This window comes from Serinus canaria, chromosome 7 (genome assembly GCF_022539315.1).
Source record: "Serinus canaria isolate serCan28SL12 chromosome 7, serCan2020, whole genome shotgun sequence".
Taxonomy (NCBI): Eukaryota; Metazoa; Chordata; class Aves; order Passeriformes; family Fringillidae; genus Serinus; species Serinus canaria.
The window spans coordinates 1,810,826-1,827,115 of record NC_066321.1 but is presented as its reverse complement, the minus strand read 5'-3'; the positions used below and the strand labels follow the sequence as shown (position 1 = coordinate 1,827,115).

General features: G+C 44.1%; 1 protein-coding gene across 1 annotated transcript in view; it reads left to right on the top strand.

Moving 5' to 3' along the window:
* The first annotated feature begins 658 nt into the window (after window positions 1–658).
* The window catches only part of LYPD6 (LY6/PLAUR domain containing 6), a 38,385-nt gene continuing 22,753 nt past the window's right edge, over window positions 659–16,290 (top strand). The window contains exon 1 of the mRNA XM_009088233.4: window positions 659–1,694. The gene's annotated coding sequence lies outside the window, so the exon portion shown is untranslated. The remainder of the gene's footprint in view (window positions 1,695–16,290) is intronic.

Genomic DNA, 16,290 nt, shown 5'->3' with positions numbered 1-16,290 from the left:
GGCTCTGGAACTGCTCCCCAGGGAATGGGCAAAGCCCCAGGGCTGCCAGAGCTCCAGGAAGGTTTGGGCAGCACCCTCAGGAAGGGTTTTTGGGGTGTCCTCTGCAGGGCCAGGGGTTGGACTGGGTGATCCTCGTGGATCCCTTCCAGCTCAGGGAATTTTGGGATTCTGTGATGGTAAATGAAATCATGGAGGGGAGGGAGAGGGAGAGGGAGAGGGAGAGGGAGAAGGAGAAGGAGAGGGAGAGGGAGAGGAGAAGGAGAGGGAGAGGAGAGGAGAAGGAGAGGGAGAAGGAGAGGGAGAAGGAGAGGAAGAGGGAGAGGACACAGCGCTCACAACCCAGAGGTCAGGACGGTCTCAGACCCGTCTGAGGGAGGTTCCATTGTGGAGATGCTCTTCCCAGAAGCACTGGAAGAGGAAGCAGGAGCAGCAGGGAACAGGAAAGACCGGTGGTGCCCCCTGATTTGTGTGCTGGGAGCGAGGATGGCAGTGGGAGAGAGGAGCTGCAGCTTCTCCCAAGAGCTTTCCTGCCTTTCTCAGCAGCCAGGGCTGATTTCATAGTAATGAAATTTTATGAATTGGTGCTCGGGCTGGTTTGAATACTTTCTGGTTTGAATCCTTGGTGCTTTGAATACTTTCTGCATGACTAATTAATGTCCCGAAATGAATTAAGCTGTGCTGTTAAACCTCACCCTACGTGTGCAAACCGCCCCTCTCCGGCGTTTTTATCTCGGAATTCTCAGGGAGAGGGGGCATTCCCTGTTATCTGAAGGCCACTTAGCCGAGCTGAGATGTGATGTCACGCTCTGGAAATACGCGGGGGTTTTCGAGCTCAGCCTGCCGGGACACAGACGTGACTTGGCTGCGATAAACCTCATTAACGTCCTTAAAAGCTGCGAGATAACAGCAGAGATCCCAAAGGGCGCTGGGGCTGGCCCGAGATGAATCCCCGCGGGCTGGCGGCCGCGCTTAGGCTCGGGTGAAGCTTTCGGGAGCGCTGAGCCGGGCTCAGCCGCTGATCCAGCCCAAGGGAGACGCTCCCGGCTGGAGCAGGGAGCTGGAGCTCCCCGTCACCCTCGGCAGCACCCCGCGGAACCGGGGCAAAAACGGGAATAGGGAAATCCCACAGGCTGGAATGTTCGTGCTTCCCTCTGGGATGGTGCTCGCTCCTGGCTCGCAGGATTCCTCTCCTTCCCTCTGGTTTTGAACTCATCCTCTGCTATCCATAGATTTTTTTGTCTTCCCTCCTGGAACGAAGCCGAGCAGGATAACCCGCTGATTGTCTGATCTGTCCAGCCTGGAATAAAATCTTGTTTTTAATGAAGCGCCAAGGAAAGCCGGAGCTCAGCACAATTCCCTGCCCGCCGGAGATCCTAATCTCGCCTTGCCAGCAGAGCAGAGCGGGCACTGCCGCTCCATGAGCCGGCCCCGGCACGGAGGCGAGCCCAGCCTGCTCCCGCACCCCTGGATCCGGCATTCCCGGCTCCAGCACCCCTGGATCCGGCATTCCCGGATCCGGCATTCCCGGCTCCAGCATTCCCGGATCCCGCTTTCCCTGCTCCAGCATTCCCGGATCCCGCTTTCCCTGCTCCAGCATTCCCGGATCCCGCATTCCCGGCTCCCGGGCTGCCCCGGCCGCCGAGGGAGCGATGGAAAATCCCTGAGCCAGCGCCTGGAAAATCCGTGCGGCAAAGGTACGTCCCTGTCTCTGTTTAACCGCCCCAACCCCTTCTTTCTACCCCTTTTCCCTATTGTTTTCCCTTTTCTTTTCCCTATTGTTTTCTCTCTTGTTTTCCCCATTCTTTTCCCTATTGTTTTCTCCATTGTTACAGCGGAAAAAGCGATTATTATTTTTTTTTGCTCCAGAAGTCACTGGGGCTGACACGTGCTCAGCAAAACAAACCCGTGCCTGTGTGGGGTTCAGGGGGAAATGTCCATTCTGCCTTCGCTCAGCCCTGGCTCGGCGATTCCGGCCGGATTTGGGGACCCCTCGCTCCCCTCCAGGAGCAGAACCCCGCGGGACGAGCCCCGGGATGAGCCCCGGGGGGAGCCGGAGGGGTTTTCCAGGAGTTCCCCTGTTTGGAACCCGCCCTTCCCTTCCAAACACCCCCTTGTCGCCCCAAATTCCCGTTTTTTCGGGGTCCCGGGGTGTTTGTGGCTCCCGAGGGCGATGGAGGCGCTCCCGGGCCGGTCCTGCCCCGCTCCAGGCGGAGCTCCGGGCTCCGGCAGGAGGCTGCAGTGTGGTTATAGACATATTTTAATTATGTTTTTTTTCTGAGAGCCTCTTCATGGAAACGGGGCTCTTCACAAAGCTGTTTTCCGGATGAAAGCAAAGGGAATAATTCTGTTTGCTGGGAGTAAAAGAGAGTCACGGTGCTAAAGAGCTTCCTGCTCTTCTTCCCTGTTCATTACAAATGCTGCTCTCGAAAAAATCATGGAATATTTTGGGTTGGAAAGGAGCTTAAAGCTCATCCTATTCCAATCTCTGCCGTGGGCAGGGACACCTTCCACTGGCTGCTCCAAGCCCCACCCAGCCTAGCTTTGGATTAAATTAAATTAAAAATGCAGTGAATTTCATAGATAAATAATTGTGTTTCCAGTTGTAGCCGGTGTATGTGCTCTTTCCTGCTTCAGGGGAGGGAATATTACCAATTTCTTAATAATTATTACATTCTGTTCCTGAACATCACTCGCCAATACAATGAGCTGGGCAATTCTTTTCTGTATCCACATAATTTCTCCTGTGTTTTGGGAATTTTTACTTGGCAACGGGCAGGGGCAGGTATGAAAACCTGCCCAAAGTGTGGGAGTCCCTGCAGGAATATCCATCATTTTTGGTTGATTTTTCCAGTGTCAGGAGCCCAGGCTGTGGTTCATTTTTTAAAATCACTTCCAGGTTCATTGTCAGGCTGATGGATTGGGAACTTCCAGTGGGCAGAACTGGCAGAATAAATGCAATTTCTATATAAAAAAACAACTATTCTGTTGCTTCAGAGAGCTCGTTCAGTGGGAGTTGGTGTAAACCACAGAGATCCCAGTGGGAAGAGGGTGGAAATCCCGGGTGTGACTATTAGCACACCTTCAGAACAACCTGTGCTGGATTTTTCCCTGCTTTTATTGCCGTGGAAAAGCCGTTTTGCAGCGAGATGGGAGGACCTGGCTGGCTCAGAGCTGGCGCTGGTGGTGTCAGGAGGTCAGGCTGGCTCCAGCCCCCCGGGATCCCGCGGATCTCAGAGCCCTGCGTTATTTTCCCGCTGTGGAAACTCAGTGGAGCCCTTCCCTCTGCAAGCAGTGCTGGAAGCAGCACAGGAAAACACAAATGTTGATATTTTTGCCTGGTTGTGGTCAGTGCTGAGCTTGCAGGGCCCAGCTCCGAGAGGAACGAGGGGCAAGGATGAGGTTTCTCCACCAGAACGAGCTGAAAACAAATCCTGGGTGAGACAAACGATCCCGAAACGATTTAGCTCATTAGGACAGCTGGGATAAAATGATTCCCAACATCCACTCATTAGTTATGCAAACAAGGACGGGCTTTAACCAGGCCTGCCCTCGGGTCTAACCCCGCTGCCTCCCTACAGCCCCGGGAGGTGCCAGCAGGGAGGGAATCCAACCCTTCCCATTCCCACTGGATAATTTTTTAGGCCAGTGCTGCCATCGAACCATCTGAGAAGTCCCCCTGGCCGTGTTACAGTGGGAGGTTTGTTCCCTGCAAACCTAAAACTTTATTTATGCGTCAGCGATCCGCCGGCTCCATTATTTGGCGCTCGCCTGTCTGATCTCAGGGCTGATTTCCTGCCACTCTCTGGTGTAAAAGTGAAGGATAAGTTACCACACAGCTTGGACATGGAATCAATTATTTCCTTTCAGCCCTGCTCATCCACAGGGCTGGGCTTTTCCAATGGAAACCCAAGTTGCACCCCACGATTTATCGGTCAGTCCAGTTTCTCACGGCCTGGATGAATACAGGGGTTTAAGGAGCACTAAAAATAAACCCTGGATGTCCCTCAAGGTGATTTTTAGGACCTGAGGGCAGGAAGTTCTGACCTTTTCCTGCTGCTCGTGTCTGTCAGATTGATGTGATGGAATGGGCAGAGCGAGTCCTTGGGGTCAGGGATCCAAGGGCCGAGCTCATGGAGAGCTCATGGAGAGCTGGAAGTGTCTGCTGGAGCTGCTGGTGCTCTGGCTCCAGAAAACTCACTCAGGCAGAGCTGTTTGGTGGAAATGAACTCATTTAGCTCAAAAGAAGCTGTTATTGCAGCCCTGGGGCGGCCAGGTGCCGTGTGTGCCTGGCTGGTTGGGATCTGCCTCTGGAAGGGATCTTGGCTCGCTGGGAGCACCAGGAGCAGGTGGCAGGGTGGGATTTCTGGTGGCTCCTTGCCACTCTGGAGAGATTTTTCCCTCAGACAATCCCTCCTTGGGGTGTAATGGGAGAGCAAGAGCAAAAGCACAAATAAACCCCATGGTTATCCCACCACTTTTTAAAAACTATTTTGAATTCCCTAATTTTTTTTTTTTTTTGCTGGAAATCCATCTTTTTTCCCTACAAAGTGAACAATTCCTCATTTTATTTCCCCTGTCCTAGACCCGTTTTGCCCCTGGTGAGTTTTCTGTGGTTTTTGTGGCGTGGTGTGACCTGCTCAGAGGGGAGCAGAGCCCTTATCCCTCCATATGTGGCCATATGTTCCCACAAACAATCATTTTTCCATCAGGGCTGCTCTTTGGGCTCTCCCCTGTCCACTCTGTTGTCCCTGGCTGAGATTTTTACAAACCTGATGAGGAAATTTTATGGTTTTCACCGGAGCACTGTGTGTCTGGAGGCAGCACTCCTTCCCCACCAACAATCAAGTATTGTCAACCCCATAAAAATCTATTTTGGACATCTGGGCCCCCAATAAACCCCCAGTTTATCCCTTGGCACGTGTTAAAACGGGGGAAAATCCGGAATAAACGGCTGTTTGTTCACTACCCAGCGGTGCCTACGTGATCCCAGCTCCAGAGGCTCCCTGTGAATCCACAATATTCCCATTTATGGGGCTGCCAGCGGTGCCAGGGCAGCGGGTGAAGAGGGGCTCTCTGCCAGGGGGGCTGCGCCTCCTCCCTGGCCTTGGCTTCCCTTGGGAACCCTCAGAGCTGGGATGGATTTGGGATGATGGCATAAACCATCCCTCCTGCTGCTCCTTCCCTCTGCACTCCTGGCAAGGCGCCAGGCCCTCCGAATTTTTATAGCCATTGGTATATTCTACAATAATTTAGTATGGGTAATTCTCGTCCCTTAATTTTATCATCATTGGTAAATATTCTATATATATTTTTATATCAATTGGTAATCTTCTATAGATGTTTAGATATTGGGTAAATAGCTCTCCCTAATTTTTAAATAGCAATTGGTAAATATTCTACATATAAGTTTTAGCTATTGGTAAATATCTCTTCCCGAATTTTATATCAATTGGGTAATTGTCTTCCACGGTTTCCTCCTAATTTTTATATCAATAGTAAATATTCTATAGAAAGTTTTATCTTCAATTGGTAAATATTCTCTTCCTTACTTTTATATCAATTGGTAAATATTCTACATATAGTTTTAGATATTGGTAATAATTCCCCTCTTCCCTAATTTTATATAATTGGTAAATATTCTATAGATGTTTATATATGGTAAAATATTCTCTTCGCACAGGTTTCCTGTTTTATATCATTGGTAAATATTCTATAGATCAGTTTTTAAGATTGGTAAATTTCTCGTCCTGTTTTATATCAATTGGAAATATTCTATATAAGTTTTACATATTGGTAAATATTCTCTTCCCTGTATTTTAATGCAATTGGGAAAATAATTCTATATAAGTTTTACTATTTGTGTGTAATATTGTCTTCCACGGTTTTTTCCTATTTTTATATCAATTGTAAATATTCTTATAGATAATTTGAGCATATTGGAAATATGCTCTTCCCTAATTTATTCATTGGTAAATATTCTAGATATAAGTTTTACCTATTGGTAAATATCTCTTCCACGTTTTTCCGTACTTTTATATCAATTGGGTAACTATTCTATATAATCTGCTAATATGCTAAGAAATTGCTATCCTTCTATAGCAATAATTAACTATTCTATATCAATTGCTAACTCTTCTTAATAGTTGCTAATATTCTACATAATCTGCTAAATATGCTATAGAAATAGCTAAATATTCTATAGAAATTGCTAATTATTCTATGTAGGTTGCTAAATATTCTATACAAATTGTTACATAGTCTATGTAAATTGCTAATTATTCCATATAATCTGCTAAATATGCTATAGAAATAACAAAAATATTCTATATAAGTTCTAATTATTCTATAAAATTGCTACATATTCTATGTGAATTGCTAAATATTCTATATAAGCAGCTAAATATGCTATAGAAATAGCTAAATATTCTATATAAATTGCTACATATTCTATATAAATTGGTAAATATTCTCTATTACTTGCTAATATGCTATAGAAATAGCTAAATATCCTATATAAGTTGCTAATTATTCTATATAAATTGCTACATATTCTATGTGAATTGCTAATATTCTATATAAACAGCTAAATATGCTATAGACATAACTAAATATTCTATATAAATTGCTAAATATTCTATATAGGTTGCTAAATATTCTATATAATCTGCTACATATTCTATTTAAATGCAATTGCTTAAATGCTAAATATTCTTTATAAATTGCTAAATATTCTTTATAAATTGCTAAATATTCTATATAATCTGCTAAATATGCCATATAAATAGCTAAATACGCAATAGAAATAGCTAAATATTCTATATAATCTGCTACATATTCTATGTAAGCTGCTAAGTGTTCTATTTAAATTGCTAAACATTCTACATGAACTGCTAAATATGATAGGAAAAGATGAATCACCTCAAATATAATTAAAATTTTATCATGTTTTCCTTTTATGGTTTTTATTTGTTTAATGCCAATTATCCCTGTGGAAATCCATCTTTTTTCCCTACAAAGTGAACAATTCCTCATTTTATTTCCCTGTCTAGACCCGTTTTGCCCCTGGTGAGTTCTCTGTGGTTTTTGTGGCGTGGTGTGACCTGCTCAGAGGGGAGCAGAGCCCTTATCCCTCCATATGTGGCCATATGTTCCCACAAACAATCATTTTTCCATCAGGGCTGCTCTTTGGGCTCTCCCCTGTCCACTCTGTTGTCCCTGGCTGAGATTTTTACAAACCTGATGAGGAAATTTTATGGTTTTCACCGGAGCACTGTGTGTCTGGAGGCAGCACTCCTTCCCCACCAACAATCAAGTATTGTCAACCCCATAAAAATCTATTTTGGACATCTGGGCCCCCAAGAAACCCCCGGTTTATCCCTTGGCACGTGTTAAAACGGGGGAAAATCCGGAATAAACGGCTGTTTGTTCACTACCCAGCGGTGCCTACGTGATCCCAGCTCCAGAGGCTCCCTGTGAATCCACAATATTCCCATTTATGGGGCTGCCAGCGGTGCCAGGGCAGCGGGTGAAGAGGGGCTCTCTGCCAGGGGGGCTGCGCCTCCTCCCTGGCCTTGGCTTCCCTTGGGAACCCTCAGAGCTGGGATGGATTTGGGATGATGGCATAAACCATCCCTCCTGCTGCTCCTTCCCTCTGCACTCCTGGGCAAGGCCGCCAGGCCCTCCGAATTTTATAGCCATTGGTAAATATTCTACAGATAAGTTTTAGATATTGGTAAATATTCTCTTCCCTAGTTTTATATCAATTGGTAAATATTCTATATATAAGTTTTATCAATTGGTAAATTTTAAGATAAGTTTTAGATATTGGTAAATATTCTCTTCCCTAATTTAATATCAATTGGTAAATATTCTAGATATAAGTTTTACATATTGGTAAATATTCTCTTCCACGGGTTTCCTAATTTTATATCAATTGGTAAATATTCTATATAATCTGCTAAATATGCTATAGAAATAGCTAATTATTCTATATAAATTGCTAATTATTCTATAGAAATAATTAAATATTCTATATAAATTGCTAAATCTTCTATATAGGTTGCTAAATATTCTACATAATCTGCTAAATATGCTATAGAAATAGCTAAATATTCTATAGAAATTGCTAATTATTCTATGTAGGTTGCTAAATATTCTATACAAATTGTTACATAGTCTATGTAAATTGCTAATTATTCCATATAATCTGCAAAATATGCTATAGAAATAACAAAAATATTCTATATAAGTTTCTAATTATTCTATAAAATTGCTACATATTCTGTGTGAATTGCTAAATATTCTATATAAGCAGCTAAATATGCTATAGAAATAGCTAAATATTCTATAGAAATTGCTACATATTCTATATAAATTGGTAAATATTCTCTATTACTTGCTAAATATGCTATAGAAATAGCTAAATATCCTATATAAGTTGCTAATTATTCTATATAAATTGCTACATATTCTATGTGAATTGCTAAATATTCTATATAAAACAGCTAAATATGCTATAGAAATAACTAAATATTCTATATAAATTGCTAAATATTCTATATAGGTTGCTAAATATTCTATATAATCTGCTACATATTCTATTTAAATTGCTAAATATTCTTTATAAATTGCTAAATATTCTTTATAAATTGCTAAATATTCTTTATAAATTGCTAAATATTCTATATAATCTGCTAAATATGCCATATAAATAGCTAAATACGCAATAGAAATAGCTAAATATTCTATATAATCTGCTACATATTCTATGTAAGCTGCTAAGTGTTCTATTTAAATTGCTAAACATTCTACATGAACTGCTAAATATGATAGGAAAAGATGAATCACCTCAAATATAATTAAAATTTTATCATGTTTTCCTTTTATGGTTTTTATTTGTTTAATGCCAATTATCCCTGTATTTTATCAAATTCTGGGTGGGGTTTTTTTGGGGTTTTTTTTTTTGCGTTCTCTTCCTCTACAAGTGCCTTGAACAGAAGAACAGAAATTCCTCTCATGGAATTCTGGCTGCCATTATTTCCTCCCAGCCAGCCCCGAGCTTTTGTGTGGCTCTGCTTTCATCCCCTGAGCTCTGAGCAGACAAATCTCCACTCCCAGGCAGGTGCCTGCCTCGCTGGGGGATGATCCCTGCGGATACTGCCGGGATCTGGCTGGAAAAATGGAAATATTTCAGCACCAGGCAGGTGGCAGAATTCCTGGGGGCCATCCCGAGGAGGGAGTGAAGTGCTAAAAGAGAAAAAAAATGAGTATAAAACCAGGTTAACAGAGGAGATGGTTGGGATTTGGGATTGGTTTGCAGGGCAGGGAATAGAAGACTCTGGAAAAGGGGAAGTCATGGAAGGAGAGTGTTTTCCTGGTGGTTTAGATCCAGAGGTGCTGAGGGCTGCACACTCCTAATCTTGATGAATTTCGAGCTTATTAAATGTGAGGTTTAAGTGCCCTGAGGCAATTTCAAACAAATTCCTCCAAAATTTATTTTCTCAGGAAATTTCATCAACTGCTGCTGTTCGTCCTTATTAATTAATTAATTAATTAACTTACTGATTATGTTCCGCTCCGAAATAGTTGGAAATTTTATACCCAGCCCCTGCTGCCTTTCACTGTTCCCATTCCTTGATCCAGGCAGAGATTCCCAGCTGGAATCACTCCTCAGGGTGAGTGCAGTGTTTGCCAGCTCTGCTCCTGGAGTGCCCTCGGGGTGATTTCAGCCCACTGTCCTCCTGTGCCACAAAATTCACACTCCTGCTAGGGAAATCAGGAATTTTGGGGTCTGGCTGGTGGAGGGAAGGGCTTGACGAGCTCGTTTTTGGAGATTAATCAGCTGTTGGGTGGATTTTTAATGTAAATATTGTGTGTCTGGAGGAGAAGGTGAAGTGAGGCCACAAATGCATCCACAAAGTCACCTGAAAATGGGGTTGGCAGGAAGGAGAAGGACAAACAAACCAAAATATTTTCCATTACAAACCAAAATATTCTCCATGAAACCCCTGGACTTCTCTTTGCCAGCTCCTGCAGATTTCAATTGATTTGTTGTTTTGAAAAAAATTTTTGAATAAACGGAGCAAATTCAGGTTGCTCTTCCGAAGGTATTTTTGAGGAATTGAAGAAAACACCTAAAAAACCCTTGAAGAAACACTTATTAAAATTTATTAATGAAATAAATTTGGGCAGATGTGCTGCAGCAGTGTCCCCAAAGAGCCCTGGTGGGACAGGGAACAATGGCTCTTGTCCCCAGAAGAATGGGAGCCCTTGATGAGACATCAGCAGCTCCAGACCTCGCTCTGAGCATCTGCTGCTCCTTTCACGGGGTCTGGGGGGCTCTGAACCCCCACGGCAGCACTTCCACCCCCCAAATATTGATCAGTCTATTTGGAGCCGGTTGGTGTGTTTGTAGAGGTGATATTTGTTGGAGTGTCTCCACAGAAGGCTCGTGGTGAATCTAAATATATGAAATAAAAATAGGCCATTTTAACTTTTAGATCTTTAAATATTTTTTTTATGTCTCACTCTGTTTTTTATACAAATCTGGCCAGATTTGTTGTGCTGTTATGCATATTTAAATATTTAACGGGGTTGAATTTATTTTTGTTTCTATTTATTTATATATTTCTTTTGTTGATGTTATTTTTATTTGTTTTATTTTTGCTACACCAACCAAGCTCTTTGTTTCGTGTGCAAGACCAGCCTTTCCCAACCTCCAGGGAGTTTTTTTCCCTGGGATTCCTGTGCTCATCTAACAAGATTCTAAAGGCAAACCAGTGCAGGGCTGGATTTCATAGAAATCCCTCCTGCTTTTAGGGCTCTCCTCCTTCCCAGACGTACATTTGGGGCTAAACTGCCGGGGAAGCAGATGCCAGACTGCAGATATTAAGAGTTAAAACCTCTTGAGATGTCTTCATGCTCTTAAGGAGCTTCCAGCCCTCTCCAGGGAGATCCAAAGGGGCGGCGCCGGCGCCGGAGGAGAGGGTGAGCGCGGGGTTGGGATCCAGCCTTGGGAGCCAGCCCTGAACACCAAATCCGGACCTTGGGATGCCCGCTGGGGTTTTGTGGGGGTGTTTTCCCAGGAGGTTGGTTGGTGGTTAAGAGGTTTTTGGGGTATCCATGGAGTAGGAGTGGGGAGAGGTTTGTGGGGAGGGAAAACGTCGCGGGTTCCTCACGCCCCGAGGAAAGGTGAAGTGGCCTCGTCGTCCTCGTTTTACCTCCTGTCTCTGCTGGGTGATGGTGTCTGCCCATCCAGAGATAAAGACACAAAAAATACATCTAAAATATCCGCTTTATCCACCCAAAAGATCTGTTTCATCCACCTAAAATATCTGTTTTCTATAAAACCTGTTCACAAATACAGACATCTCCACATGGGTCAGCTGTTCACAAATACAGACATCTCCACTTCAAGGGTGGAGAAGTTTTAAAGTTGTTTTTCCTGCTGCATTCTAAGGACTGGAAAAAAAAAAGGTTTCACTGCTATTAAGTTGTTTTCAGCTTGCATCCACCAAGCCATGCTCTGCTTAAATGTTTAATAGGGTACAAAGCATCTTCGGGGCATTTTACAATGTTTGAGAAATTATTATCACCATCTTCTTATTTTTTCCAGATAACAGAGATTTTAAACAGCTTTTAGTTGGGGTTTGGATCAAATGTTCAAGTGGGAAAAGGGAAAGAGGTGATTTTCCAGTGGTTTTTGTCTTTGGGAGTGGTTTTTTGTGGAATTGCTTTATGGAGCAAATTTTAATTGAGGCAAACAAGAATGTTGTTAAATGGATGAATATTTACCTGCTCTGAGTTTTATATCCACTAAAATATTTTATCTGGACATGACATTTGGTGGTGTTGGGTTTGGTGTTCAGACAGCAAGGCCTTGGCTTTTTGGAGCTGGCAAAATGAAAATCTTGATCATGACCCAATTTAACAGCAAATTCCCAGCAACATTCCTGGCTCCAAGTGCACCACGAGCCCCACGTCTGAGGAAGTTGATTTTTATAACTTTGGGTCTTATCCTGGTTTGTAACTCCATTTTTTTTTCCATGGTTGGGACACTTAGAAGTTCTTTCTTTCTTTTCTTTCTCTTTTCTTTTCTTTTCTTTTCTTTTCTTTTCTTTTCTTTTCTTTTCTTTTCTTTCTTTTCTTTTCTTTTCTTTTCTTTTCTTTTCTTTTCTTTCGTTTCTTTTCTTTCTTTTCTTTTCTTTGTCTTTTCTCTTCTTTTCTTTTCTCTTCTCTTTCTTTTCTCTTCTCTTTCCCTTCTTTTCTTTCCTCTTCTTTTCTTTCCCTTCTTTTCTTTTCCTTCTTTTCTTTCCCTTCTTTTCTTTCCCTTCTTTCTCTCTTTCCTCTTCTTTCCTCTCTTTCCCTTCCTTTTCCTTTCCCTTCTTTTCTTTTCCCTTCTTTCTTTTCCCTTCTTTCCTTCTTTCCTTCTTTCCTTCTTTCTTCCTTTCTCTTTCTTCCTTCTTCTTTCCTTTTCCTTCTCTGTTGGATTTTGGGGTTTTTTGGTGTCTGGCAGGGTCCTGATGGGAGTGCAGGGTTTCCTTGCCTGAGGCAGCTGGAGGATGTTCCCATCATGGAACCTTCACTGCCTTCCCATCCTTCCCTTCCATTCCAGCCTGGCCAAACGCCCTGATGGATCCCAGGGAGAAGCTGTGTAACTTGACAAAATCCTCTTTTCCCTCGGAAACCATCCTGAACATGGGATCTGAAGGATGAAAAAGGGGAAAATAAACAACAGCACAGGCTGGGTCCCGTTGGTTTTTTCCCTGTCTGCAGTGAAAGGGCACTGGGGGACCCTGGGCTGGGGTTTGGGGCTGGGATTTGAGGTGGGAACCCCCACGGGTGGAGCTGGGCCTTGCTTCCCCCCTCACCTTGAAATTCTGCTGGCAGGAAAACTTTCCAGCACTTGTAATAATTGAAAAGTCCTGATTTCCTCGCTGGAATTAAATGCCTTTTAATGGATTAGTTTGAATCGCATCCACTAAGAGCTTGATCATCTGCCAGCCCCCAGAGTTGGGCCAAAGCTTTGTAAATTAATGAGCTCAAGGTGATTAGGACAGGTTGGGTGCTTTGGACCCAGCACCCAATTGTCCCCAATTGTGCAAGGTGTGGAGCTCTGGGCGTCTGTCACTTCTTTGTCCCATTTTCATTTGGATTCCTGGGCTGGGAGGGGGTTTGGGGAAGGGATTTTCCTGGCTTGGCTGCCAAAACCATGAAGGGAACCCTGTGATGGCACATGAAAAATGATGTTGAGGTGCCAAAAGTAGAAGTGACATTATAACCACGCTTGTTGCTGGGATAATTCCAATTCCAGAGCTGGTGGGGTGACAGGATGGGAGCTGTGCCTGCAGCTGGACATTGAGGTTCCTATGAACCCTCAGGCAGCACTGGAAAAATGCTCTTTTGTTCCCAGTTTTGCACAGGAAGCTCATTTTGGCTTCTTTTAATATCACAGCTCCATCTGGCAGGGAGTCAGAGCTCCAGCTCCATGACCTCACATCTCTGGCACAGAGCAGGGCTCGCAGCTCCACAGAGCAGCCCCTGATCATAAATGAAAAATGTGAATTATCTGCGAGTCTGTCACAACAGGAGAAGGTTGTACAGCACATTTTTTATTTCTTCTCTTCCCCTTCGAGGTGAAAAATGAATTTTTCTGAGCTGTGATCAGGATTCCAGAGGATGAGCAAGACCAGGGGGGTGAGTTCTGGGTTTTGCTCTGTCCCCTCTGTGGCTGTCAGGGCTGAAAATCCACCTGATCTCCCTGAGTGGTGCCTCCACCTCCCCAGGGATCAGGGAATTGGAGCCATGAGGGGTGAATGAATGGATATTTTCATAGCTGTGGCTGCCTTCCATAAATTTAGGAAGGGATCTTAAAGCTCATCCCATTCCAGCCCCAGACACAGGCACCTTCCACTGTCCCAGGCTGCTCCAAGCTCCGTCCAACCTGGCCTTGGAATTTCACTTTATTTTTTTCCTTCTGGTATTTTAAAAATATTAATTACTGAAAAACTCTAAAGCAAAGACTTAAAACATTGATTTTTTCCTATTCTGAGGCAAACAATTTTCATGGTCAGGCTGGGTGAAATTTTAGGATTTAAAGTGTGGAAGAAACAAATTCCCTGTGGAGGGATGAGACTTTTCCTGCTTATCTGTTAATTCTGTGGCATAGAGAAGAAGGCCTGGATTATAAACACAAAACCAACTTGTTCAAACTTCTCTTTGTTATTTTTGTTTTTTAAAATTTAATTTTTCTGGCATTTTGACCTGGAGCAATGCTTTTGGCCAGGTGATTCTGGTAAACAAAGAGCACACACCTGAGCAGAGGGTGGGAAGCTGTTCCCTAATTAACTCCTGGTGCTCCTCCCACTGCTGGGTGACTCTAAAGGAGCTCCAGGAGCTCCTGCTCCCTGGTTTGCTCCTGCTGACCTTATCCTGCTGCTCTGGAGCCCTTTGGTGCCCTGCCCTCTACAGAAAGGTAGATTTTAAAGTCACTTTTTGATTTTTGAAGGGTTTTTATGGAGAAGATGAGGGAGCTGGATGACAAAGGAGGAGTTGGGACTGTTCTGGTTAGACTACAAAGCTTTGGAGCCCAAATTAATCAATTTAGGAATTGTGGTGCTCAGAGCTGTGGCCTCAGCTCTGAGTTTGTGTGCAGAGCTGCACTGGGGAAGGGAGGGGTCAGGTTTTGGATGGATTCCAAGATTTCTGCAGGGTCTGGGTCCTGCTCCCACTCAGGCTTTGCAGGAGGATGCTCCTCTCTCCCTGATCCCACAGGTTTTGGCTTTTATTTGATTTTTCAGGCTCTGTGCTGCTGCAGTGTGCAGCTCTGAGCTTCCCATCCAGCGCTGCTGAGCTCTGTGCCCAGAGCAGGGAGACAAAACAATTCCTGCTCCAGCTGGGCACCAAGGACAAATGAGCCAAATCCCAGGCCAGGAGCACAAACCCCGTGGGCTGGAGAGAGAAAAACAAGCAGGGTGGGAGTGCCTGGGCTAAAGCTGGGCTGGGACAATGAACTGCAAGGTGGGAATGGAGCAGAGCTGATCCCAGGGAGAGACCCCGGGAGCGCTGGGGCATTTTGGGGCCATTTTGGGTCATCTTGGGGGCAGCCCTGGCTGGGCTCTGGTGCTGCCCCAGGTGGGTCCATGGAGGAGATCCTTGAATCAATCCCTGCTTTATTCTGGGACTCTGCCCAGCCCCTGCTCTGGGGCAGCCTGAACAAGACATTGTCCCCACTCAGGGCCTCAGGGTCCCTCTGGAGCTGGGCTTTGAGGCCAGTGGGAGCTTTCCTGCTGATTTCAGGGAAAACAGAGCAGCTGAAGTGTCTGCTCCTGGGAATTCCAGGTTTTCACCTGGTTCTGGAGTCACTTACTTTGGAATATGTTAGTAAATCATCCTGACTTTCAACTGGGCAGCCTGGGCCAGGGCCTCACCACCCTCACAGGGGAGGATTTCTCCCAATATCCCATTTACTCCTCCTCTCTCCCAGCTTAAAGCCAAAAGCTGGGGCTGCCCCTGGATCCCTGGCAGTGCCCAAGGCCAGGTTGGGTCCTGGGGCTTGGAGCACCCTGGGAAAGTGGGAGGGGTCCCTGCCATGGCAGGGGTGGATTGGGATGAATTTTAAGTCCCTTCCAACCCAAACATTCCATGATTCCTTGGATTTTATATTATAATATGAATAACAATGTTCAAATATAGGATAGCTATAATAATATGCAGTTAGATGTACCAAAAAATTGTAATATTTTCATCTATAACCACTGCAACCAGCTCTGACACACTGGCACTGCCTTCATTTCCAGCTGTGACCAGAGCTGACTTCTGACCTCCTGAGCTGGCTGGAAGTGCTCAATGCTCACAGAAAGAAGGAAATTTATTTTTCTAAATATTTTTCTTCTCATATTATTTTGAGATATTTACATAATTAAACTTCATGGAAATTAAAGCAGTGTTCCAGTGCCAAAAACTCTGCCTGCTGGTGGGCCTGGTCACTGTATTAGCAACTGATCTATATTTTTATCTATAATATCCCTGGAAAGGCCATCGTTCCCTAAAGGAATCCTGACCTGACTGATTTTTTCTATGAGGCCTCAGTGACATGTAAAAAAAAATTAATTAAATAGTGGCACAAAAATAATTTGGAATTCCTTTTGTTGCACCTGTTTCCATGTATCCTCTGAACCAGTTGGATTTTTGAATTTCCAGCCTATTTTCTAGTTAGTCTGTTGGCTTTAGGGAGCAAATTTTCATCATGCTTTAATCTAGGCTGTTTTAATTTAATTTAATTTAATTTTT